The 26,947-nt window shown below is 37.5% G+C and overlaps 1 pseudogene; it reads left to right on the forward strand.

Moving 5' to 3' along the window:
• The first annotated feature begins 6 nt into the window (after nt 1-6).
• Nucleotides 7-26,470, forward strand: LOC108714126 (annotated as a pseudogene).
• Nucleotides 26,471-26,947: the final 477 nt, after the last annotated feature.

Consider the following 26,947-nt stretch of genomic DNA (forward strand, 5'->3'; position numbering starts at 1 on the left):
GGGAGACAAGTTCGGAGGGGCGTGTTGAAAGAACTAATGGGAGGGCACCCGGAAGCCGGAAGCGCCACGTGGTTTGCAGGAGCTGGATGTAAACAAGACCTAAACAAGAGGATGCGAGGTTCCTGGCAACGGCGGCTGGCTTTTTGGTAAGAATAAGTCTTATTTGAAACTAGCTTAATAGGTGCCTTCGAACATTTCTTCCATGCGTTTCTTCTGCTGGATCCTACACGCCATTTATATTTCTTGCTGTGATACAGCGCTGCCGTTTTACTAGGACATTCTGAAAGTCATCAGTACTTGTTACCTGCCCGGCGTAAATACCTTCTGCTGGTGCATTGTTGGGTGTGACAAGGGCGCGTTCTATATGCAGGTAATTCTGTGGCACAATCAGATGCACTTGTTGTCTGGTCCTGACTGGGATAATAGGCCTGGACACTCCATGTAGACTTAGGCCCAATAGTTACTGCCAATGTTATCATACAGCAGCCCCTTTGGCATTTGCCAGAACCCACAGATTGCAATCTGGGCCCACAGATTGCAATCTGGGCCTACAGATGGCTTGATTCAGGATTTTAGTTCTATTCTTGTTTGTTTGTTGTTCATTATTCTCCCCCTTACATTTAATCTAGAAAGGGTATCTCATATAAAATCAATTGTTCATATGCTTAGCATTCTGGCAAAGGTGTGAGTGTATCAAACTACTTCCTACATTCATGATCTGACATGTGGGCACAATGGAGCCACTGTCCCATGTGTAATATTCCTTTTTCACCCAGTAACAAAAAAGTGCAGCAGCCTTACCTAGAATTTCACCAGTGCACCCCTGCCAAGGGTATAACCGCAATTGCATCTTTCTACCAAGGAATATTCTATAGCAGCTGCAGCATATTGCATTTTTGTAAAAGTGGTTCTCTGAAAAACAAAGTTCAAGTTGATCTTAGTGGGAAAGGTGTTGTCTGACATTCCCAGCTATTCTGTAATTGTCAAAGGTCAATTACATAGCAAGTAGTAGAAAAAACCCTTAACAGCATAACCACTCTGTTGGCTCTTCTGCACTGGTATTGGAATGAAATGGAGTGAATATATTTGCTGCTGGGGTGTATTCGTACCTGACACTTGACTGTATATCATCATAGGAATGAAACGCCACAGTTGTGTGTGTGTGTATATATTCAATTTGTAGCAGACACCTGCAAAACCATAAGCAACGGAGACTGGTCAAAATAACAGAAGCACAAGAAAGGCTTTCTAAGCTCCTATTTTGTCTGGCACATTATTTTGGTGAAGGAGATTTTGGTATGGGAAGCTCATTTATCACTTGAGTGGTGTAAGTTGCAAACTTGGCCATGCTATTCAGAGCATTAACCTTCTTGTACCTACCACACCTAAAAGTAAATCTGTCCACAAATCCATTTCCAGTGCAAAGTTCAAGGTCTGGGAGTGCCAATATATTAAGTAATATGTTACTATGGGATGCCTAAGTTTATTCCTGGGGCCTGAACTCTTGTAAAATATTGCATACATAAGGCTTAGGACAAGTGTATGTATGTAACCGACAATGCTTAGATACACAGTTGCACATTATAGTTTCATGCCCAAGAGGAAAAAGGCATTACTATGGGTGATCTTCAATCAGTGGTAATGCAAACCCTGTGTGTATTTGGGCGGTGCTCAATCTGGAAACCTTGCTGCAAACCTTGATTTCAGTAATCCGTATATAGTAGAAAATCAGATGGCACACACTCTGGCAAATGTGCAAAAAACTTTTCAGAGAGCAGTTGAGAAAGGAGGTTGTACCTCCGAAACGTCGTGTGTGAAGCTCCATAAACTACAAATTTTTTGCACATTTGCCAGAGTGTGTGCCATCTGATTTTCTACTATATACGGATTAAAATGGGTGATGTCTGCCTTCAGCTATGCCCTACCACTGTGGTAGAGCAATGTGAAAGCTTTTCGAAATATAAAGCATTAACAAAATGTTATTAAAACTGGGTACATTTGCATAATGGCATTAACCAATCAGTGATTAACTTTTTTTCGGCCAGCTGCAGCTAGAAGGTAATTAAACGTTTTTCGGAGACTTAATTCGATATTAGTACATTTTCCTTAGAAATTAAAAGTAGTTTCAGCTAACACAATATTGCAATTTATGGATTTGAAGACCACATGGTAGGATTAAGCGTCAATGAGTCTGATACTTTTTGCAAGAAACAATTTATATCCTCTTTTGTGGTGTAATTTTAGTGCCTTGGTTGACCATATGCTGGTCCAGTTTTATGTACATGCAAATCTCAAGCAACCACACATGCACAGTTGTACGCTTTACAGTGTTGGAAACACTGTAATAGGAAGAGTAACTGTTCTAAATAGATCTTATACATTTATAAGTTTAATAGATATTGTGTTTAGTAACAAAATTTAAACAAATGTTTTATATTTTTAGAGCTTGAAGGTCTTACAACTCTTTGGAATGGCCAAGCCAGTTGTAATAAGCATGGTGCATGTAAAGGCTTTACCGTGTAAGTAGATTTTTTTCACATAAATTATGTCTCTGCATATATCTAATCCTGCTTTTCTCATTTAAAATTAGGGACTCCAGGCAGCAGATCGCCAGTGGCACAAATCATAGAAGAAGCTTTTCACGAAGCCAAGAAATGCTGGAATAATAAGGATTTGTTTTATTGCTGTCCTAAATGTTCTGGCCCACAGCAGAAATATACTTCAAGGGGAACTATCGTGAAAATGTTGTTTGTGTCCAAGATTTTTAATACCTTTGTCTTATGAAAGTGAATTTGAAAATGTCATGAATATTTTGCAAAACCATGTACTAATACATGTACTGTTTTGTTAGGATGGTATAATGGTGGAGAACATGCATGCTATCCCTTACACCTTTCATACTGGACCAGAAATCACTGCAACAATGGCTACGATTTGTACTGCTGTAAGACAAGCTTGCCCCCACCTTCCACTTGGTGTTCAGATCTTGTCCTGTGCCAACAAACAGGCTTTGGCAGTTGCTCTGGCAGCAGGTGAACAATAAAATGTTTTCTCTTTCTCCATAATCGTAGCTTGCATAGTCCTTACATAATACAGCTAAAACACTTAGCACTCAGTCTCTACTCCCCTTTTAAAAAGATGCTCTCATGAGTTTTGCTGTGTAGTTTTTAATACTTTTATTACAGTGTTTATAAACTAATTTTACCATTTAAAATGTTAATGTTAAAATTAACAATTTTTTTTGTTTTGAGCTTTAAAAATGGTATGGTGTAATAATACAGAAAAAGGCAGAACAGTATCATGCAAGTTCCTTCAGGTAACAACTGCCTCAGCTGTTCAATTTGTATCTCTACTTTCTCCTTAGGGCAAGGGCAAACTGAGTGTGGGCTCTGCTGCTCTCAGCCTGCGTACTGAAGAAGTCAGCTGGAAAACATAAAAGTAGATGTTTTAGCCAACCTCATGTATAACTATTGCAGTATGCACAAAATGTCTCTGTCTTAAATATATTGATAATGGGTTGAGTGCAGAGGACCTCTTGTAGTTGACTATATGTATTTTGTGGTCACACCCTCATTGCACCCCCGCCTAATGGTTTTAAAAAAAATAGTGGTGAGCACAACTTTCCCTTGTTTGTTATAGTTATACAGGAGCTGTGACCAGCTCCATGTTGTAGCTCCCACCCTTCCCAGCTATAGTCAGGTGATCCCACTGGTGTCTAATAAAAGGGCAGCCAAGTTTGGGAGTTTTACTTTGAAAGCAGCTAGTAAGTTGCAGGTAAAACTTAGTCCCTTTATAAAATGTATAATTAAGCAATTGAATTCTTAATGAATCAGATGAAAATTAAGCGTAGGACTGGCCATATATGGGATGACTTTGACGTAGTTGGCCAGCTTAAATATATTGCAATATATGGACAAACAATCCCTGTGTTGTTTAAAGGGTAAGGCATTTTTTAGTAGCAGTATGCACAAAATATCTCTGTCTTAAATATATTGATAATGGGTTGAGTGCAGAGGACCTCTTGTAGTTGACTTTATATACTGTATATATGTATATATATATATATATATATATATATATATATATATATATATATATATATATATATATATATATATATATATACTGTATATATATACTGTATATATACACATACATACATACATACATACATATATTTTTTTTATTTTTTTATTTTTTTTTAGTTCGTGGAGTGCACTGATGATTAAAATAACTTATGTTTGATTGGCAGCACCTAGGTAGGTAACATTGTTAATATTAACTCTATAGAGTGCAGGCCTACAGATGTTTCTAGCGCTTCTTATTGATTTAAATTGAAACTGTCTTACACAGCAAATGCAGGTTGGTCTCATTCGAGCACTTTAAACCTGTACTAGCAGTGTTGGGCAGTTCCATAATGCTGTGGTTTGTCTGCTGGCAGTTACTGGCATTTAATATGCCCCAGTACCATATCAGATATTAAATGTAAAGCACCCTGAATTACACACACAGAGCTGTGAAAGGCAGACCTCCACTCTACCACTCCATGTGTCTCAGACGTGTTATTTTTCATTTGATATTATCCAAAGCTGTGACTGGAAGATAGAGTGTTTGACCACTTCTGTATGTTTTCCTAAAGCAGCAGTCAATACCTCCACCACCATGTGATTTTGTCCTTAAAGTAAGCACACAACAGTCGTTTTGTTGCCTGAGGGAAATTGCACTCCCTCCAGATGAAAGAAAACCTTTAAAATACCTTTGCATGACACCTTACTTCCATTTGACGCAGAAGGCATTTTTCTGACATGGTCAAATTGTTAGGAAATTGGCAAATCTAGTAAGGTGCAATGCAAACGTATTTTCTGGAATTCGGTGAGAAGTGAAATTCCCAATAGGCAACAAAATGGCCCGTGTGTTCCAATCCTTAGGACAATGACAGGCAGGGCATTTCTGAATTGAAAGCAGTAGGGGCAGTTTTGTCCTTTATTTTTTTTATTTATTTATTTATTTTGCTTTAATAAAAGCCATTTTCTCCATACAAGGATGGTCCAGGAGAGATGTCAGGGAGAGCTGTTATCTGCCCATTGTTCTATTGAGCCGTTAAAAGGGATTTTTACAGTATTACAGTTTGGAAACATAAATAGTCATTTAAATCATATTTACAAAAAAAAAAAATCGGTTCATTTCAAAATAGCTACCTGCAAAGGTAGTGCTACACAAAGTCCATTCTCTGTTCCAGGCAGCAGACTCACATTGGAGGGAGGTGCAAGCAAAGATTGCTACTGGACACAACCCTTCTCTGGCCGTTTCTGCAAATTCGTTGATCCAATTGGGTGAATTGTGTCAGACAATCAGATATGCAAATTAATTTAGTTTGCTCAGTTGCAATCTATGCCTGCACTTTTGTAACTTCATTCTGACGTGGGTAGGATCTTGTACAGCCAGGGTGTCCACTATCCCGCTGGCTTGGGCAGAGAGGAGAGAACTAAGGATCTACGGAACACTAACTTTGCAGGTAGCTATTTTGAAACTAATCGATTGTTTTTTAATAAAATCAAATTGCTAATTTGATTTAAATGCTAGTATCTATATATTCACAACTGTAATAAAGGGGAACAACCCTTTATGCTTGACATCACCCCAACCTGTAGTGAAACATGAATGAGAGGCAGAAGTTTATCAGAGCACAAGTCACGCCGAGAGCGTCTGGCAAACTAAGATCATGTATAGCCCCTTGCGAAATTTCAAAATTAAATATTGAAAATTTTGTTTTTAATTAAACAGCCAAAACATTGGCTGAAATTTGTATGCTGCACAGAAATCCTAAGTTTAGGTGAGTGACAGCAGCCAGAGTGAACATGTCATGTACTCTACTTAATCAGAAAACCGCGGCATGCAGTTATTAGGGATGTTTTTAGAGCTATCGTTCTTCCTTATGGGGGGTCTGTACCTTTGGAAGTTAGTTATCTTTGACTTAGATTTTGCCTTAATCTGTACATTTTAGAACATAATTTTTCACTGTGGCATATTATTAATGAATATTCATGAAAGCAAATCTGTTATTGGTTACTATGGGTTAATGGTCTGGTGCAAGTATACCCAGTGTGTTAGTAAATGTCACCCAATAGGTCTTTAAAGCATGGAGATCTGCTGAGCTATCGTAAAGCCATTTGAGCTGAACACACTTAAAAAGAAACAGATGAGTGCATACTGCCATTCTTTCATGACTGATGTCAAAGATTCAAGTGGACCTTTGCTTGATACTTTAGTGAAGAAAATGCCTTGTCACTGAGCAGCAGTTTCATGTTTCCAAAATTTGAATGTTGAAGAACATAAACATACTATATCTATCAAGTAATTTATCAATAAAGGCTTTAATGATAATCTATTTATAATAACCCTGCATAGCTGAATACCAGTGAGTAGTACATTCTAATCATAGATTTAACCGCGGTGGTTGGGGATATATGTAGTTGTCAAGGAAATGTTTACTAGCCTTTGTGTATTCCAACAGAGACCTTAGGGCTTTTTTACAAATTCAAACTGCAGAATTGTGTGCATTTAAATGGCATTCACATACAAGTTAATACATGCTACTGTATATTTGTGTCTTGCTTCCAAACCTGGGTTAATTGTGATTTGCTGAATAAAATGGAAGGTGCATATCCGTTTGACTTGGAGACCTAAAATTAACACAAGTCTTGAGGCAGTTGTCATTGTTTTTGGGCCCTTGCACACATCTGATTTGCATCTAGCATCTCCTTGCTGTGAAAGTCTCATGTATGTTGTTAAATCACACATAAGTTGTGGCATGCTAGCATATATAATACAATTTCTGGGGGAAAAAGCTGCATTGCGCTTAAAATCCATGGCATTTGCACCTGGTGTATGGAACTTCTCTTAAGCAGCATAGTAACCTCCAAAAAAAATTGTTTTGTTTAATAAAAACTGAGCTTCTACGCAAATTGAAATACCTAAATTTATATGCATAATAAGTAATGAACAATCAATGAAATGGTTAATTACAACTTCATGTTACTGCAGATACATCTCACACATTCTTATCTTTATACATAATGCAATCTTGTGTTTTCATGCTACAGTGTTATTTTGTGAAATCTGTAATGTATTGTACATCATGACTTTAAATTTATGCGTTTCTATTTTTTGTTTTTTAAATATTAGATGCATTCTACATTAGCTTCCTTCATTGAGTGCAGATTTTTTTTGACTACTTAAATTCAGTTATGGCTTTACTTATAAAAGGGTTTGTTACAGTATGCCTAAACTATAATCTCCGTAGTCAAGGGTGCATGGGGTACATCAGGACATCATCAGTGGTTATATGGACAAAGACAATTTGGTCTTGGACTGAACTAGCAGTCCCAGAACCACTCTGTTAGAAACTTGGAGATACAGTATGTATGATCCGTACTGACTTTTCCGGTTAACTTGGTAGTGACCTGGCCACACCTTGAAAGACAAATGTACAGCTATCCTTTTCAAGCAGTTATAACATAGCAATAGCTTGTGGGCTGTTCACAGAGAGGTTACTGGGGACAGTTTTGGGCATTTCGGCACAGCATTAAAACCACCCAACTCTCCCATTAGTAAGCCTTATCCACTTCCTAATTGATAGTTTTATTTTTGGAAATAACCATTTTTCTTCCAAAAAAACATTTAGGAGCACATTTACTTAGCGTGAGTGAAGGAATAGAATAAAAAATACTTCGAATTTCGAAGTATTTTTTTGGCTACTTCGACCATCGAATTGGCTTCTTCGACCTTCGACTTCGAATCGAACGATTCGAACTAAAAATCGTTTGACTATTCGACCATTCGATAGTCGAAGTACGGTCTCTTTAAAAAGAACTTCAACCACCTACTTCGCCACCTAAAACCTACCGAGCATCAATGTTAGCCTATGGGGAAGGTCCCCATAGGCTTTCTAGCCAATTTCTGATCGAAGGAATTTCGTTTGATCGATGGATTAAAATCCTTCGAAACGTTTGATTAGAAGGATTTAATCGTTCGATCGAACAAATAGAGCTAAATCCTTCGACTTCGATATTCGAAGTCAAAGGATTTAACTTCGAGGGTCGAATATCGAGGGTTAATTAACCCTCGATATTCGACCATTCGTAAATGTGCCCCTTAATATATTCGCTGCATCAATGTAAGCAGCTGCCATCTTGGGTCCACTGACATCAATAACATGACCAAAAAGTCTTCTATGCATACATGCATGGTAAATGGGACACTGGTGATGCAAGAATAGATCACGTGCCTTGTTGCATCAGGCTGGGAATAATTATACCCAAGTGCTAATTTTCTAGTAGCCCAAAGCAAATAAATCAGGTGACCATTAAGCCAATCAGTGAGAAATAAACAAAGATTCACTGGGACGGTGTCAATTTGTTAGTGACTGTTATCATGATTAGACTTTTCCTTCTACCGTACTTCATTTGTTTCCCCTTAGGAATTGGTTAATGATAATGGGGCATTGGTGCTGAATACATCAAGATTGGGGGTCCAGGCCAAACGGTCTGTGGCCCTGTAGTTAAGTTACTGTTCACTGATGCTTCAGTCTATATGTTAGAATAAGCAAGAGAGACCTTGGAGAATGAAAGTTAGAAACAGTTGCTTTAACTTTCAACTTCAAAAGCTATTAGACTGAGCTTATTTGTAAAGTTCTTCTCTCCATGTGTTTATTAAATTGCAACTTTTGTAATTCATAATTTATTTAAAAGCTTAATAAAGACACATGCAGATTCTCCATAGGATACTGACAATGCATATATATATATACCTATTGTCTCATCGGAAAGGATTCAAAGTCTTCATATTTCAGTTTTTTTTTTCTTTTTAGTTCCAATGCTGTGGCAGCGGATGTGTCTGTGTCAGTGACTGCAATGGCGGCAGAGTTTTTCTTTGCTGATGGTTTGATAATAACCAGAACTTCATTTGGGCAAGAGGCAGATCAGAGAGATTTGAAAGGTGACGTGTTTTTTTTTTTTTTTTTGCAAAATAATATTCTGTATGTTGATAGAAAAAAATTTTTCCATATAAAAATACTTTGCTTGTCAATAAAACAGTAACTAATTATTTCAAATAAATTTATAAAATAATAACATGTAATCCCTAGGACATAATCCACATTTCTTTTTTCAAAGCAACAGCTTTTGGTGGAACAGCTGCCTAAATTTATAGGGCTATATCACGCTAATTGATGTTGATGCCCCAGTTTTTCCTGTGTACAGAAACCTGACTACATATGCACTTCCCCAAGAATATCCGTATCCTTAAATTGACAGCATTATTGAATACAAAGTGGCTGTTATCTGCTTATGAAGAAGGCTTGACATTTGGTGAGGCATTGCTAGAAGAATACATATGCAGAGACTGGTTTCTTGTCCATGCACTGTATCCCAAAACCGTAAAAACTCAATTCTACATACCCACCTTTTTTGTGGTCCCACTAATATATAATGCCTTATGGATTTCCCTGATTTTACATTTTCCTGAATTTTACACCATGTGTTCTGTAAAATTAGACTTCTACTGTATATAGGAGAGAGGCCACTAGAAGTTACAGAATGAAACATAAGGGGGGGTAAGACATGTCCGGTCTTAAAGGACCAGTTCAGCGTGATAAAAAGTGGGTAAATAGGCTGTGCAAAGTAAAAAAAAATGCTCTAATATAGTTAGTTAGCAATGCAATCTATAAAGGCTTTAGTGATTGGATAGAATAAAACAGAACACTACTTCCTGCTTTTCAGCTCTCTTAACTCCGAGAGTGGATCTTTTCCCCGATATGCCACTAACAACAGGGCTATATCGGGTAATCTGAGCGTTCAGCCCTATGTCCGAACGATCGGATTACGACGAGCGTAATGGGCTACAACGTGTCTGTCGGGAGAAAAATCAAACCTTCCCGATCGATATCGTGTCCAGATATCGATCGCAAAGACCAGTCGGAAGCCTCCATACACAGGCAGATTAGCTGTCAAATTGGTCTAAACGACTGATATCGGCAGCTTTATCTGCCCGTGTATGACCACCTTTAGTCAGTGACTATATGGGGGGCCACATTGGACATAACTGCTCAGTGAGTTTGCAATTGATCTTTTGCATGCACGTCAGATTCAAAAGCAAATGGTTATAACCCATGTGCCGCCCCCCATCTCAAGTCACTGATTTGTTACTGCCTGGTAACCAATTAGTGGAAACCAAGGAAGCCGCAAAGCAGGAAGTAGTGTTCTGGCTATTATGTTACACATCCGGTCACTCCAGCCTTTACATTTTTGGCTTACTAACTATATTAAAAACATTTTTTATTTTGAACAGCCAGTTTTTTTATTTTTACACTGATCAATTCCTTTATATAATATGTAAGAATTATTTAATAATGCTAACAAAGAAAATTGATATAATATTGTTACTTTACATTCTATCAGCAGTACATTGTGTTTGGGCATGTCAAAGAAAGAAAATATAGCTTTTAATTGACACCAGCTAAGGAAAAATGTGTGCTAATTCCTCATTCCGAGTGTACAGGTTTCCCAATAAGAGAGGTGGGCATATTTTGAATCCAGAAATAGGTAGAACAGAGCATATGTGCTGCCCTTTTGTGTCCAAGCTCTATTTTATTGTGGAACATTTGGCAGGGCCCACTTTAGCTATACAAAAGATTCTTATCTTGATGTCCTTCTATCATTCCAATAATATCCTGACCCAAAATAGCTGTCCTGCTGTGCTTCCAGGAACATATAGACAAGAGCATATTTGCATTCACACCAAGGGGCATATTTCTAAAGCTGTGTAAATCGGTGGCGTAAGAATATTATTAACACTGCCACTTTACCCTGCACATGTGTAGCCTTTCTTAAAAATGTGGCATAAGAAGATGCAATACCTTGAAAAAAGTCATGGCAAGATTGCTTTTAACACAGTGGTTTACACCACGTCTTTGCTGCCTGAATTTCAATTTATTATACTTTGTACAGAGTGGATTTTTTTTTTTTACTAGTCTAGTTAGGTTACAGGTATCATTATTCCCACAATACATGAAATTATTTACAAGTAAGGGGAAAAGTCGTACCTATAAACCTTTTAAAATATGCCCCGAAAGTTCTTTTTAAATAGCCTTAAAGGAGGAAACCCTTTCGGCGCAAAACCCCTCCCCCCTTTGCAGGCGCCATCTTCTCTCGTGCAGTCTTCTAACTGGATTGCCCGGCGTTTGGCAGCGCATGCTCAGTAGGAGCATTTGCCGGTTCAACTCTACTGCGCTTGCGCCAAAAGTCACGAAGTTGCCAAAAAAGAAATCACGTGCAGTAGAGCTAAACTGGCAAATGCTCCTACTGTGCATGCGCCGCCAAACTCCACGGGAAGAAGGTGTCTGCGAACTCCACAGGATAGGACCTGTGCCGAGGGGTAAGTAGCTACTTAGGGGCATCTGCCCGGGCGGTAGGTAGGCCTGGAGGGAGGGGGGAGGGGTTTTGCACCGAAAGGGTTTCCTTCTCCTTTAAAATTGACGCTAGGGCAACATGGATCACTTTATTAAAATAAAGCCATGGATAAATATCTATGTAACATTCAACTGGAGACACTTGGTGGTTGGTGGGCTAAATTGGCCCCTAATTTACATATGCATGTATATGTATCTATACACACTTTTTTTAATGGTTTGTTTTTATTATTTTTTTACCCCATAGAATGTCTAAAGTCTGTAAGAGTTCCAGTACTTAGGATCTGCAGTGACTCTAGAAAACATGGAGAACTACATTGATGCTAATAGCTTTATAGTTGGTAATTATTTTAAAAAAGATGGTCACTGGAGCAGTAATGTTGTATATGACAAACAAAGTAAAGCTGTTTATATAGACTATGAATCTCGGCACTTCGCTGTCTGCCTTACAAGTGAATCCGCAATCAAAGCTGCTTGATTACAGAATATAAAATAGTTTTTCAATGTAAAACTTAACTTTTCAGAAAGCATTTCTGGTTGATTATTTGTATGAATAAAGTCACAATACTTGAAACAAACATTTTCTTAATTTTTCTGCTGGGACATTCCTATTGGTATAATTGGTTATTTAAGCTATATACTTATGCAGGTACAACATTAAGCATACAGACATTTATCCTCCAGCATCACCCATTGACAGTAGAATGTACTAACGGGATCAGTGACTTTCAATGTTCATACCAAGTCACTTTTAAGAGTAATTTCATAGAGTTTGTGAAGTGATTGTAATGTGGAAAAATCTAGGATCAACGGTTTACTTGTGTTTAGGACTGTTTGATTCTTTACTGTCTCTGAAAGGAAAGTTTAACAAGATGGGTTTCCACAGGTGAACTGCCACATTCACACCTAATGGACAAAGGCAAGAACCAGCTGGAATGGTGTAATGATTGTTGTTGTTCTTATGGAAAATGTTCTCTGGAGTGACAAATCAAGCTTCAACATTTTACACAATGACTTCGGGGTTGGCAGATGCCATGGGAACATTAAGGGGCTGATTCACTAAGGGTCGAATATCAAGGGTTAATTAACCCTCGATATTCGACTGGGAATTGAAATCCTTCAACTTCGAATATCGAAGTCGAAGGATTTAGTGCAGATAGTACGATCGAAGGATTATTCCTTCGATCGAACGATAAAATCCTTCGAATCGAACGATTCGAAGGATTTAAATCCAACGATCGAAGGAATATCCTTCGATCAAAAAAAGTTAGCCAAGCCTATGGGGACCTTCCCCATAGGCTAACATTGATTTCGGTAGCTTTTAGATGGCGAACTAGGGGGTCGAAGTTTTTTTTAAAGAGACAGTACTTCGACTATCGAATAGTCGAACGATTTTTAGTTCGAATCCTTCGAGTCGTAGTCGAAGTAGCCCATTCGATGGTCGAAGTAGCCCAAAAAAAACTTCGAAATTCGAAGTTTTTTAACTTCGAATCCTTCACTCGAAATTAGTGAATCGGCCCCTATATGTGTAATGCTGACTGCAACATTATTTGGACGGGAAATAATTGTTTGAGGCTGTTTTATGGTTTGGATAAGGGCTTCTGGTTCTATTAAAGTGGCCTTCCAAACATTTTTTCAGTTGAGTTGTTTTCAGATTGTTAACCAGAAATAAAGACACTTTTCATTTGCTTTCCATTTCAAAATCTAAGTTTAATGTCCCTGTCTTTGGTGTTTGCGTCGATCAGCTCAATTATTCAGGTGCAGACTTGAAAATGTTACAAGTTTACAACATTTAGTTGATACATCTCTCTGCAGCATTTCTGTGGTATTTTAAGGCAGCTGTTAGAATTGATAAATGAAACTCAGGGATTCTGCTCAGCAGGGACAAAGATAAGTAATCAAATTTAAAATCAATTTAGAACAGTTTACAGTGTCAGCAACCCCCCCCCCCAGCTGCTTTATAGTGATGTGCTGGCCGGCCCGACCTCGCACTCTTCTTTGCGGATTGAGCTCTTCTCCTGCTCTTCCCGCCCACCACCTTCAAATGCCAGCTTCTGACACCAGTTTGCCCCGCCCCTCTTGTGCCATCATCGGCGGGTCTATAAAAGGAACCCAAAAGTCTGATGAGGACCGTATTTGAATTATTTGCCTTTTTTTTTTTCTGACTTTCCAGCTTTCAAATGGGGGCTACAAATGTATTGTTATTGCTACTTTTTATTGCTCATCTTTCTATAGAGACCCTCTCCTGTTCTTATTCCTGTCTCTTATTTAAATCAGTACATGGTTGCTAGGTTAATTTGGGCTTTGGCTGAAATTGCAAACTGGAGAGTTGCTGAATAAAAAGCTAAATAACTATAAAAAAAATAGAACAACCCCTTTAACACTTCAATATTAGAAAAACAGTCACACATGGAAAGGATGTTGGTAAACTATCTGAAAACCAACTGAAGTGAAAAAAAGTTTTGGAAGTTGAACAACCCCTTTGTAAAGACAAAAATAAAATCCAACACAAATCTCTAAACAGTCGCCGACTGCTCGACAGGGAAACAAACAAAGATGCTTGAGTTCTGCATGGCTGGGAAATTAGGTGGAGGCTCCCCCTGCTGTTCATAAGTATGATTGTTTCCCTGCAGAGCAGTTAGGGACCATCTGACAATTCCTATCCACAGCAGTAAATGAAGGGAGAATTTCACTGCATACAGTCAGGTTTCTTATCAAACCAGTACACATTTTTTAATTCAAGTATATTGGAGGTTTCTTTTTCATTAAAGAAAGTAAAAATGGGATTTTATTTTTTTGCCTTTACATGCCCTTTAGCCAGGGGCTGATCTTTTGGAGTATCACAGATTTACTGGCAGCTACATTGCCAGTACATTTTATAATACTGGCCCTGGCCTTGGCAGGTGTTTTACCGGCTAGGGTGGTAAAATATCAGCTTGGTGGCAACCCTAGATTATGTATCCATTGAGCTGGTAAGAGGGTCTATTATCTGGAAGCTCTTGATACAGAAATTTACAAAACAGGTGAATGCCATGTTCAATATAGTCCTAGTTTTTTTTTGTTTGTTTCATGATTTCCCTTTTCTTTTAAATTATAAAACAGGTCCTTGTATTTGATGAAAACTAAACTGCATGAATCCATATTGGTGGCAAAACTATTTTTTTTTTAAACTTGTTTTTATTAATTTTTCAAAGCATGTTTTACATTTCATAGACAGTTAATATGTCCAATTACTAGTAGATAGTAAACATTGATGTTAAAGTACATGCATTAAATGAAAGGAAATCAACAAGTAAATAGAGAAGGAAAGGTACATATAAATATAATTAACATAGTATTACATTTCCATAAAACTAATTCCGAGTTTAATTTACAATTTTTTTATAGGCTAACTTGGTTTACCGTAGGTAAGATGCCAAAAGCCTATTGGTACTATGACTTCTTGGGGGTGATCTTGTAATTGTTCAAGATCCTTGAAGTGTGATTTGGCTGTATTTGTTTGTTTCCTGTATCAATGAGTTACCCTTTAAGGTTTCTCTGTCATACCATGGTTGTGTTTATGAAGGTATGGGTGGTTAGGTAACTGAGCGGTGGAGGGAGACTGTTGATGTATGTGGTCCAAGTGGAAAATAATTTTTCAGCGTGGTGTACTTGTTTTGTCCTGGCTTCCAGCCAGTCCATATGAAAGACGTGATATAGTTTTTGTAAGTGTGATTGTTGGGGCTTCTGTTGAGAGCCATTGGTGAAGAATTGTCTTTCGAGACACCGCTGCCAATCGAGCAGCCAAATGTTTTTCCCCTTTATTAGGCTTGGGGTATTGACGAACAATGCTAAACAAGGCCCATTCTATAGTTGGTTGGATTGGCTTGTGTACTATCTGCATCCGATAAGAGGTTACTTCCAGCCAAAAGTTTTGTATTTTGGAGCATGACCAGAGCATATGTAGAAGATCAGCTTTAGGAGTCATGCATCGAGTGCACCTGTCTGAGGGGAGATTTCCCATTTTGAATAATTTTTCAGGCGTTAGGTATGAGTTGTGGAGGAGCTGTAACGCCATTTTTTGGTATCTGCTGTTGGTAATAGTTGTATTATGTGTGTTTGAGATTTTAGGATTTCCGTGATAGATATCTGTGGTGTAGTTGTTGCCCATTTAAATGGGTGAGATTCTGTTATATCTATGTTTATATTTGTGCGCAGTATATGATATATTTGAGCAGTTGGACGCACTGACGTTTTCTCTTTCCAGAGATTGTCTATCATGTTATCATCGTCTGTATATTTTATTATATGGATTGTTTTTCTTGCAAAATGTAATATTTGCATACTAAGGAATATTTGTGAGTTTGTAAATGGAAATTTGTCTTGTAATTCTGCTAGGGAAAGCAGGTCTCTGTTTCTTTTAATAAGGTTTCGCACATTGTATAATCCTGCATCCTGCCAAGTTTGTAGGACTGGGTTTGATGTTCCCATAGGAAATCCCTTATTTCCTACCCATGGGGTAATCAATGTTTTAGTCATAGGGATTGCCAGGTTTTATGTGTCTGAAAATAATGGGTTATCTTTTAGTGGTTGGGGGGATAGTTGAAGGTAGTGAGTGTAAAACGTCATTTAGAGTGAGACCCTCTGTTTGGGATTGGTCTAGATATGTTTTAGTAAACCAGTTTCTGTTTACTAGCCAGTCCCCTGCATATCTTAGAAATGCTGCTTCATTGTATTCTTTAATATTGGGTAGATTAACTCCCCCTAATGTTTTTGGTTGTTGTAGCTTATACATGCTGATTCTAGGGCATTTGTCCTGCCTTATAAAGGTATGGAATATGTGGTTTATGCGTTTTAAGTCAGTTGGTTTAATACAATATGTTAGCATTTGCATTGGGTGTAGTAATTTTGGAAACAGAATTATTCTGATGAAATGGATTCTGCCCAGAAAGGGGAGGTTGATGTATTTCCATTGTTGTGTGTCTTGTTGTATCAAAACAGTATTTTTAATGTTTATTAGTGGCCTTAAAGTATAGTAATCCAAATTAGGGAAATACACTTTATTCAGAAAAGCTCAGGTACCAAACAATCCAGATAAAACACTGTACACCTGTACCAGAAAAATAAAGAATGGACAACATAGGGAAAGGAAAATGAATAATCAAGAGTAGCCCTCCACAAAGTCCCCTTAAAATCCATTCTAAATACTGAAGCCAATGCAGTTTAATACAGTTAAGAAATATAAGTTCCTTTCACTCAGATGAGTAAAAAAGGTTACACAGTGTTGCTCACAGGGTAACACACAGAACGCCAAGCATTATTTGCAAGCCTTGATTCCCTCTGGTGTTCCGTCAAGTCACCACAAAAGTACTTCAATCATGGGTATGGAAATCAGAGGCAAACAGCAGAATACCTGCTAATCAGTGCTTTATTGTGCATCCACACAACATGTTTCGGGCAGCAAAAGGCTTGAAAAAGGGCCTTTTGCTGCCCGAAACATGTTGTGTGGACGCACAATAAAGCACTGATTAGCAGGTATTCTGCTGTTTGCCTCTGATTTCCATACCCATGATTGAAGTTACACAGTGTTGTTAGTGGCCAGAATATCTCACATAGTAGCCCCACTCTATAATGGAAATTTCATAGGTCAAATACTCTAGATAAAATAACATCCCTCTATACTGAACATATCTCATTATAGCGAGCCACTATTAGTGCAATTCTTTTTTTATGGAGAGAATCAAGTAAACAAAAAAAAAAGCAAGTACAAAAATGCAAATAAAATAAACAAGGGAGAGGTCAGTTCTGGCAGACGCATAACGTGCAGTATTTAAGCTCACAGGATCATCTCGAGTCACCTGGTGCTTGTTGCTTAGAGGTTCTGCATTATTTAGAATAGATTCAACACCTTCCCTGTATAAATGGAGAGGACAGAGCAGCCAGTGACAGCATTTCTAACAGTTCCCTTTTTATTTCAGACTGATTAAATGTCTGTTTAATAGTTATTCAAAAGATATTAATAGATCTTTGTATAAGTCATAGCTTTTGTTAATTCCAATTTACGTATTGGCATTTGTAAGGAACTTTACAGCAAAGCAGCAATAGAATGATAGTTTTGTAGTGTTTTATCTGATGAATGCTGTCCACACAGAGCATTATATTTTAGGTTTCTTAAGCAAACTAAAAAATTGGCAATAAGTATGGAGTGATTACACTGGTACTGTCACAGAAAAAAAAAGATCATCATCATTTGTTTTACAGTGTCAGAAAGTGAAAGAAATAGGTCTTACAATAATTTAACCAAGATTATACCACTATTTGAATATTGAACTGAATCTGAATCCTAATTTGCATATGCAAATTAGAGCCGAGAAGGAAAAAAGTGGAAAAAGAATGTTTTTGTTTTGTAACAAAAAAATACGTGATCTTCCTTACCACTGCTAATCTGAATATGCAAATTAGGATTCGTTTCGGCCAGGCAGGAGGATTTGCCAGAATCCTGCTAAAAAAGGGAGAATCCTGTCCGAATCCTGGATTCAGTGCATCTCTATTACAGAGTAAAAATAGGACCAGAGTTACACTCTAAAGGAGGGCGTGCAAGTGCAAATACAGTGTTCAAAGTGAAATTTCAGACACACTAACATGTTTTCCCCCACAATGCTGCAGGTCTGCCCCCCCACCATATTATTCCAGCTTAATTGCATCTGTTAGGGGGAGAGGCAACACACTCAATTGCAGCCAATGACACATGCAGTTGTCCTTGCACCGTGACACAAATCATATGAAATTGCACTAACAATTTCAGTGGTTAAGTTTGGGTAATTTCCAGTCAATATGATCTCTATGTGTAATTGTTTACAGGGGTGGTTCAACTTTCAGTTAGCTTTTAGCATGTTATTGACTAGCCAATGCTAAGCAACTTTTCAATTGGGCTTCATTAATTATTTGTTATAGTTTTTTAATTCTTTGCCTTTTTCTTCTGATTATTTCCAGCCAGAGGGTCACTGACCCCATCTAAAAATGAATGCTCTGTAAAGCTCCAAATTTATTGTTATTGCTACATGTTATTACTCATATTTCTTTTCAAGTCATCCCCTATTCATATTCATATCCATTTTTGCTGGCTCTTTGTTTTCATAATTTTTCGAATCCATTGCTATCTAATGCGGACAATAATGTATTGGGGAATGTTATCATATATTTCTAATTTCTCTCCACAGGAAGTGACTTGCACTGGAAAAAAAACAGTTAATACCTATAATAAAAAGCATGTTTTGGGTAGAGAACAATTTTCATTTCAGATGCAATCTGCAATAACACTCAACATGCACTAGTGTTTCCATAATAACAACCTGTAATATAATTATGATTACAGACATTGTGGTGCTACCTAGAATGATATAATTATTGAAAGGGTGCTATTATGAAACACAATTAAACCTACACTTGGAAGATAGTATTTAAAATAAATCTAATTTCACATTCAAGTCACTGAAGGCTTTTCTATACACTTATAAGTGTTGTTTTTGTACAGAGGAGGAAGAAGTAGAATTACAGTTAAATTAGAACATGGGAACATACATCCTCTGCAGTACCTTCATTTTACCCAAACATCCATACCATAGAAGCTAAATAATTCCATCTTAAATATTTCTTATTTTTATGTTGTTAATATGGTTATGTACAGGGTTGTAATGTGTTAGCTATAGTTTAGAAAAAGAAAAAAGGCGATGAAAAGAAAAGACGATGCATAAATGGATCATTGGATGGCTTAAATGTATTTATTTAAAAAATGCAAACTTTCAAGATTTACAAATAAAAAATGACTATATTTAAACAAAGTTTGCCCAGGTATACTAACCCATACCAACCAATTTGCTTTAAATAAGAGACCAGTAAATGCTACCTACTGATTGACTGCAGATGAAGGTTAGACAAGTAGCTAATTTCATACCTTTTATTACATATGCTTATTAATTTATTGTGCCTGATAAAACTATAATTTTTAAGCTGTACATCGCAAAAGATTGCATTTTTACCTTTAGCCTAATAACAATATTGCCTAATCACATAAAGCCCAATTTTTTTTAGCTTCTTTGCTTTTTATGCTTTATTATTCTGGAACTGGTAAACTAGCAGGAGTCCAGTGAATAACCAGTAGATCGTCAGTTATTAAAAATAAAGGAAATTCTTTTATTTTTCTTCCACACAATACGTCAGTCTAAATTACACCAACAGGCAATTCTTCAAACATTCAGCATTTGGCCCCATCTCTTTCAGGACTCTAGCCTCCTTGTTAGTGACAGAATTTTCAGGTATTACCTGCTAATACCAATGGGCCGCAGCTGTTCCACTGCCCTCGATGGGATCTTACTATCTCCACCTGTCCTCGGCAACCCAACGCTCCTCATTGGTGCCCCCTTGCTATTTCAGACAGGACTTTGATGGCCACAGTCCCATAGCCCTATCTTCTACTATCCTGTTTCCTATCACTTCATCTCTGACTGTTAGAGCATATACCGGAAGGCTAGTTCTACTTACCCCTAGTTGGGGCTCTTATCTGCCCTTGTTACTTTTTCCTTACTGCCTTGTACACCTAGTGCACACTATAACAGAACTCTCCTAATTCTGGCTAAGCCTACTACTTACTTGAGGGCTGGGTTCTTCTTCCCTCCATCAGGTGTTCTTCACTGGACCACACCCACCTACGAGCTGCCACACCCATGGTCATACACTGTACTGTTCACTTGACATCATTTTCATCCACCTTACACTTATATCTGTAACCTTGTTATGAGCTAAGGGGGCCCAGCCTAAAGGCCAATTAGGGAGAGATTTGGGGTGAGTGCTTATTTGTGCCCTGGGTACCCCTGGAACTATATCAGGGTGACTGTTACCCCAATGTTTCTATATATCTGTAACCTTATTATGAGCTAAGGGGCCCAGCCTAAAGGCCAGTTAGGGTGAGATTTGGGGTGAGTGTTTATGTGTGCCCTGGGTAACCCTTGAACTATAGCAGAGTGACTGTTACCCCAATTTTTCTATAAATCTGTAACCTTGTTATGAGCTAAGGGGGCCGAGCCTGAAGGTCCATTAGGGTGAGATTTGCAGTGAGAGCTTATTTGTGTCCTGGGTACTCCTGGAACTGTAGCAGGGTGACTGTTACCCCAATGTTTCTATATATCTGTAACACTGTTAAGGGGGCCCAGAGTGAAGGGTGAGATATGAAGGCATATATGCTTTATATGAACAAAATAAGATCATATTATTTGAACAAGCCAGGTGAGAGATAAGGATACCTAATCATAACAATCCCATAACTCTGTGCAGGTGTTCCTCTGACCTTGAGCTCTGGCCCTGCAGGACCCTGAGCTGGATTGAATCCACACCCGGGTCATTTTGGAGCAGACACTCCTCCAAGTGGATTAGGGTGCTGGCTCTGAATACTCCACAGCGCCCAGAACTCCTGCAGCGCCATCTCCACCATTTTGGGCTCACTGCACCAGATCCACTTCACCACCACACGCCTACCCGTGCCAATTCCAGCACTGGGTGTGGCACTCCCTTAGGGGCAGATTTATGAAAGTGTAAGTTTAGATCTCACCACAGAAGAACTCATCCACTTTCTATTTATTCCAATGGGATTTTTAGAAGCATATTTATAAATGGGTAAAATTTAGGGTTCACCATTTGATAAATGTCCTTCTAAAAATCCCATTGGAATGAATACAAAGTGGCTGAGTTTTTATATGGGAGCTCAAAACTCTAAACTTTCATAAATCTGTTCCACAATCAAATTTTTGATATGGTCACACTTCTGCCTACATCCCTTGTCCTTATCTTGCTTTAAACACCTACTAATGGTGCTCTATTTGTAAAGATAGAACTAAAAATGCTACAAATGTAGTACATAAACGTTATGTCAGAATGCTGTCACATTCTTATATTATACTTACACGATACAACTTCACACATATAGCCAGTAGGTGGCACCAGTCTGCAAGTTTATGCTTCATTGTGAACAAAAACTTAAATCCATCTTTATAACCACAGCTCATATGAAATAATAACTAAGTCCATCTAGCTAACTTTTCTGCAAAAACAAAATCCAATACTTTCTCTCTGTAACAGAATTTCTTTAAATATGTAACCTGTGCTCTTTCCCTACTTGCAATGAGAGTGGACAAGCGGAGTGCTTGGATTTAAACATTCCATTTCCCTTGTACATTTGCCATTAATTCTTATCCACATGTTTTCTTTTTATTTCTGGGTTGTACTTTATGTTCGTTTTAGGAGTTTCTCCTTTTATATCATTACTGTACATCCTTTTATTTCTGGTGAACAATCTGAAAACTGTACTGAAAAAAGGCAGACGAGCAACCCCTTTAAAAAAACCCAGAGGAGAGCTGAATCCTGTTTCATTGCTTTAAAAGTCAGACTCATAGAACAGAAAGGGATACACACTATTTTCAGTAGCAATTATATTTACAATTAACCATTTGCAAAGTCCTATAAAAGTGGTAGGGCTTTACAAAAGAAGCACTTTGGCAACTTAAAGGGCAACTATCACCAAAAAAAATTTCCCCTGCAAGTGGTGCTGGCTGATAGATCGCACACTCTGGTTGGGAACAACACTTGTTTTCCTCCATGTAAGTGCTTAGCCATGTGTGCCCCAACATGCATTGTATTGTTCCATTCATTATCAGTTAGTCTGTAAAATTTGCTAAAGTTAAAACCCCTCTCTATCTAGTTGCAAATCAATTGTTAATACCACATTAATTACTAATATCTATATTGTTCAGCTTTTCAGTTTCTAATGAATGTGAATAGTTTCAATAAATATTTAAAGAAACCAAATTGTGATTCGTTATTGCGTGATGATGTTAGACAACAGACGGTGATTACCCTGTTAGGTACTTTGTGCCGTTAAGTAATGATTATAAATTGCTTATAGTATACTAAATTAAGTGAATATAAATTACTTAAACGATTTAAATTAATTAATTAAAGTGGTAGTGTCGATTTTATTCTAAATTCATGATTAAAATAGCAAAATGAATTGAAATAACAATAAAAGTGCCTGCACAGATCCGGGTAATAAATTAATTAAAACAGAATTACCACAATTTAATTAAGAAAAGTGACTGAATTCATTACAAAACACTTGCTGAACAAAAATGAATAAAAAACAGGGGTTTGCACACCTCAGCCTAGGTGTTTGAAAGTGAAAAGGTTAATTAAAAAAGTCGTATCAATATGTCCACACAAAGACCAGCATTGAAGAAAAGGATGGAAAATGAGAGTAATAGAAGTGGAGAAGTCCCAAGAACTAACTGCCTAAATTTTTTCTAAATTCTGGGACCCCACAAGTGGGAGATAGTAGGTCACTGGGGACTGTAGTCTCAAGATTACCTTGCTAGCTCTTTGATTTTTTCTAATCTTCCCTAAAAAACTACAAATCCCACAGTGGCATTTGATTGCAGTATAGAAGTTAAGAGAAAGCAGAAACAATGCGGTCTTAAAAAACTTGGAATAACAATTCCTGTTCTAGGTTGCCTCCTCTGATTCCTAACCGAATATGGGCAATTGAACTTAAAAGAAAAAAAGAAAAAAAAATTCTCAATATATTAATTTATTCCTAGAAAAATATTTCATTTTACACGAGAATCCAACTGATTTGGATAGCCTCATGGCTAAAAACACAGAAATATATGTTTACCCCCCCCCCCCAAAACCATATCTAAAATGGATACCCATGCCTTTCTGCTCCAAACTACTGAGTCGCAAGGCTTTCCCAAAATTGGCGGTTTTGGTGAAATACCTGAAAATTGCCTCAAAGCTTCAAATTTCCAATATCATATCGCCCATGTAGCATTACATACCAAGAAAAAGCCCCCTAAATATGATTGGCAGCAGTCATCCAAACAGTTTGAAGCCCATTGCGCATAGGTTTATCAAAGTATCTGGCATACAGAGACACCAAAATGAAGTTAGTGCATACAAATTGTCCCAGAAGTCACAATAAACACATTTACTGCATATTTTGCGGGGTATAAACACAAAACAATACATTGACTCCCCAAAACCATATATTTTTGGAAAGTATATTCATCCGAAACTAAACTGGTTAACCATGCCATTCTACTCGTAATGCTTTCCCAAATTTATCGGTTTAGATGAAATACCTGAAAATCATTTTACAGCTTCTACTTAGATTCTATGTTCTTATGCACTTAAAGCATTCATTTAAAAAAAATGTGTTGTGCTCAGCAATGCAAACATTATAGATAATGTGTGTTGTCTAGTAAGTATATCACCCAGTATTAATATCAAACAATTTATCAACCACAGCATCTATTATATTAAAGATCCTTGGGCCAATGGGTAATTTTTACCACTGGTGTATTAATACCAGCAGAGAAAAGCCAATCTTCTGGCTTCCACATCTCTACGAGTATTCACTTACAGGCATGGGATCAGCCTGTTAGCGACACACAGATCGCATATTTGGGTGGAAACATTGTATGTATTTTCGTAGCAATATTTGCTCTGTGTGATTGCTTACAGGCTGATTCTAGCTGGGAGGTGCAAAGGGCAGTGAATCATTTTTACACCACTGGTGTAAATATGCCAGCAGAGAAAACAACCAGTCTGCCATTGGTCTGTACACAAGACTAATACCCTTATATGAAAACACAGTTAGCCTTACTTTGGACTGTGGGTTGTGAGTCTGATACACAAAAATAAGTTGCAGCTGATAAATCCACCATTGGTGAAAGTAAAGATAGTGCTGATTATAATTTTAGGATAAAAGTCCTGCTTCATTGATTCATATAGCACATACTTAACACACCTAGGACAAACTCAGAAAGAAACTGTAGTCTGTACATCCCGAAGACTTGTACTGTTTGCTGTGAGCCCTGACCTGCATAAGCAGACATTGTGGTTTTAATTTATTACAGTGTCTAGACCAGTTCTAACACTCACATTTAATTCTTTAAAAATACAGAATTTTGGTTCACCCTGGAAGTTTTCTGGTTCGGTGCTGAATGGGTGTTTAAACACACAGGGCAGGTTCATGCATTCCACTGCACTTAAGGCATGTGTTAAATTATCTTATTCTGCTCTGTTGGTCTGTACCTATGGGAGTGGACATCAGTGCTGCATATTGAAAACTGGTCTTTCTGTGCTAAACACCATTGTCTGTTTCCATTGTTACACAAGGTACAATGGTACAGTGCTGCCATGGCGTGGAATGTAAAAAACTACACCTGACGGGAAGTTCATGCTTAAATACTCCTATAAATGATACTTACATACTTACAAGGACTGGAACTGTACCAGTATCACTTAGAATTCTAAGCAGTACTCTGGTTAATGGCACACGGACGGTATATTTTGTTACCCACTCTAAATCTCATCAAGCAGGAGACTTTGGTCCATATATTTACCTTATTCTATACATATACAGCTTTTGCACAATATCCTGTGTACATCAGCCCACCACACTGAAAACTCTATACAAAACTGGAGGTAAATAGTAAAGCTAAATAGTGTAATGTGTGAAATAATGCGTTGGACTCCCCTTGAAACTTAAAATAAAAGTGTACACGTTTATATTTTAACCCTTCTAACTCTTTAATAGCAAAATATATTAAACTTTATTCCCTGTATGTAAAGATGCTAAATTTGCCCAGGTGCAAGTAACCATTATCAACCAACAGGACAGGGCCAAGCCCACCGGACGCCCTAGACTACTTTGCCAGCAACCTTGTTCCCCATGTGTATGATTCATTGGTCAAACTTTAAAAAACAAGGGAAAGTTGTGCTCCCCACTATTTTTTAAAACCATTAGGCGGGGGTGCAATAAGACTGTGACCACAAAATACATATAGTCAAATACAAGAGTCCTCTGCACTCAACCCATTATCAATATATTTAAGACAGCGACATTTTGTGCATACTGCTACTAAAAAATGCCTTACCCTTTAAACAAAACAGGGATTGTTTGTCCATATATTGCAATATATTTAAGCTGGCCAACTACGTCAAAGTCATCCCATATCTGGCCAGTCCTATGCTCAATTTAATCTGATTCATTAAGAATTCTATTGCTTCATTATACATTTTACTAGTCCCTTTGTAAAATGCAATTATAATTTTAAAGCATGAAATATTTGTCTGCTCAATGTACAGAACATGAGTATAAATACTACTATATCAGCCCTAAAAATAAAGCTGCTCTTACAGACAGGTAGTAACTAAGATAATAAATTTATTTGTTTACAGGAGGTGCAGTCGGAGGAGCAATGGGAGCATGGATGTCAAGTGGACAGTTCAAGCCTATCCCTCAGATTATTATGGAACTTCCCCCTGTGCAGCAACAAAGGCTATGTGATGATGTTTATGCTATCATCAGAAATTTGGACTGAATTGATGCAACTCATCTCATCATGCTTGTCATGGGCAATGTTTCATTAAAACAGAACGTGGTAGCAGCTCTCATTAACTATGTGACTAAGGAACTGCAATCTGAAATTCAGTATGGGGATTAGAGTGCCTATGGAGTTTACTCAGACGGAGAAGATGAAATACCAATCAGAGTGTGGTGAATTGAAGAAGAAGATAACCTGTTTGATCATTACTATAGGATGAATCATTGCTGCTCATATAATTTAAATGCCCTCTGGCGTGGGAATAAAAAAAATATATTTTAGGATCTTTTTTCCCCAAGGGTGTTGTTTTTTTAAAAAGAATAATCACTATAAATATTGATTGATGGTTGCTTTTGAAGATTTGCAGTTAGACATGGAATTGTAATGATAGGAATGTGGGTTGCATATGATTTTTATCAAAATCGCTGATTGCACATGGGTTTATGATATGATATTGGCATTAACGGGGGCAGATTTATCAAGGGTTGAATTTCAAAGTAAAAAATACTTCGAAATTCGACCATCGAATTAAAATACTTCGAATTCGAATATCGAATTCAAACTTTTTTCATCTGATTTGTGTATTCACTGGTCGAAGTAAAATCGTACGATTTTAACGTACGATCGAACGATTTTACTTTGACTTCAAAAAACGTAGAAATATGCTGTAGAAGGTCCTCATAGGCTAACATAGCACTTCGGCATGTTTAATTTGGCGAAGTATTCTAGTCAAAGTTTTTTTAAAGAGACAGTACTTCGATTATCGAATAGTCGAATATTGAAGTATTTTACTTTGAATCGAAGTCGAAGCCGTAGTATCCTATTCGATGGGCGAAGTATCCAAAATATTATTTAGAATTTTTTTACTTAGAAAATTCCCTCTAATTCACTTCGACCCTTGATAAATCTGCCCCTTGATTGATGAAGATGCAGTTCATGCTGCAGACCTCAAGACTTCAAAGCAGAAATGAGCCTCATGATCCTTCATAACTGCATTTCAAATAAAACCTGTTCCCATGTATTGGTTTGTTATTAAAAAAAAACATTTAATGTGATATTATTTTTG

This window comes from Xenopus laevis, chromosome 4L (genome assembly GCF_017654675.1).
Source record: "Xenopus laevis strain J_2021 chromosome 4L, Xenopus_laevis_v10.1, whole genome shotgun sequence".
NCBI classification, from domain to species: Eukaryota; Metazoa; Chordata; class Amphibia; order Anura; family Pipidae; genus Xenopus; species Xenopus laevis.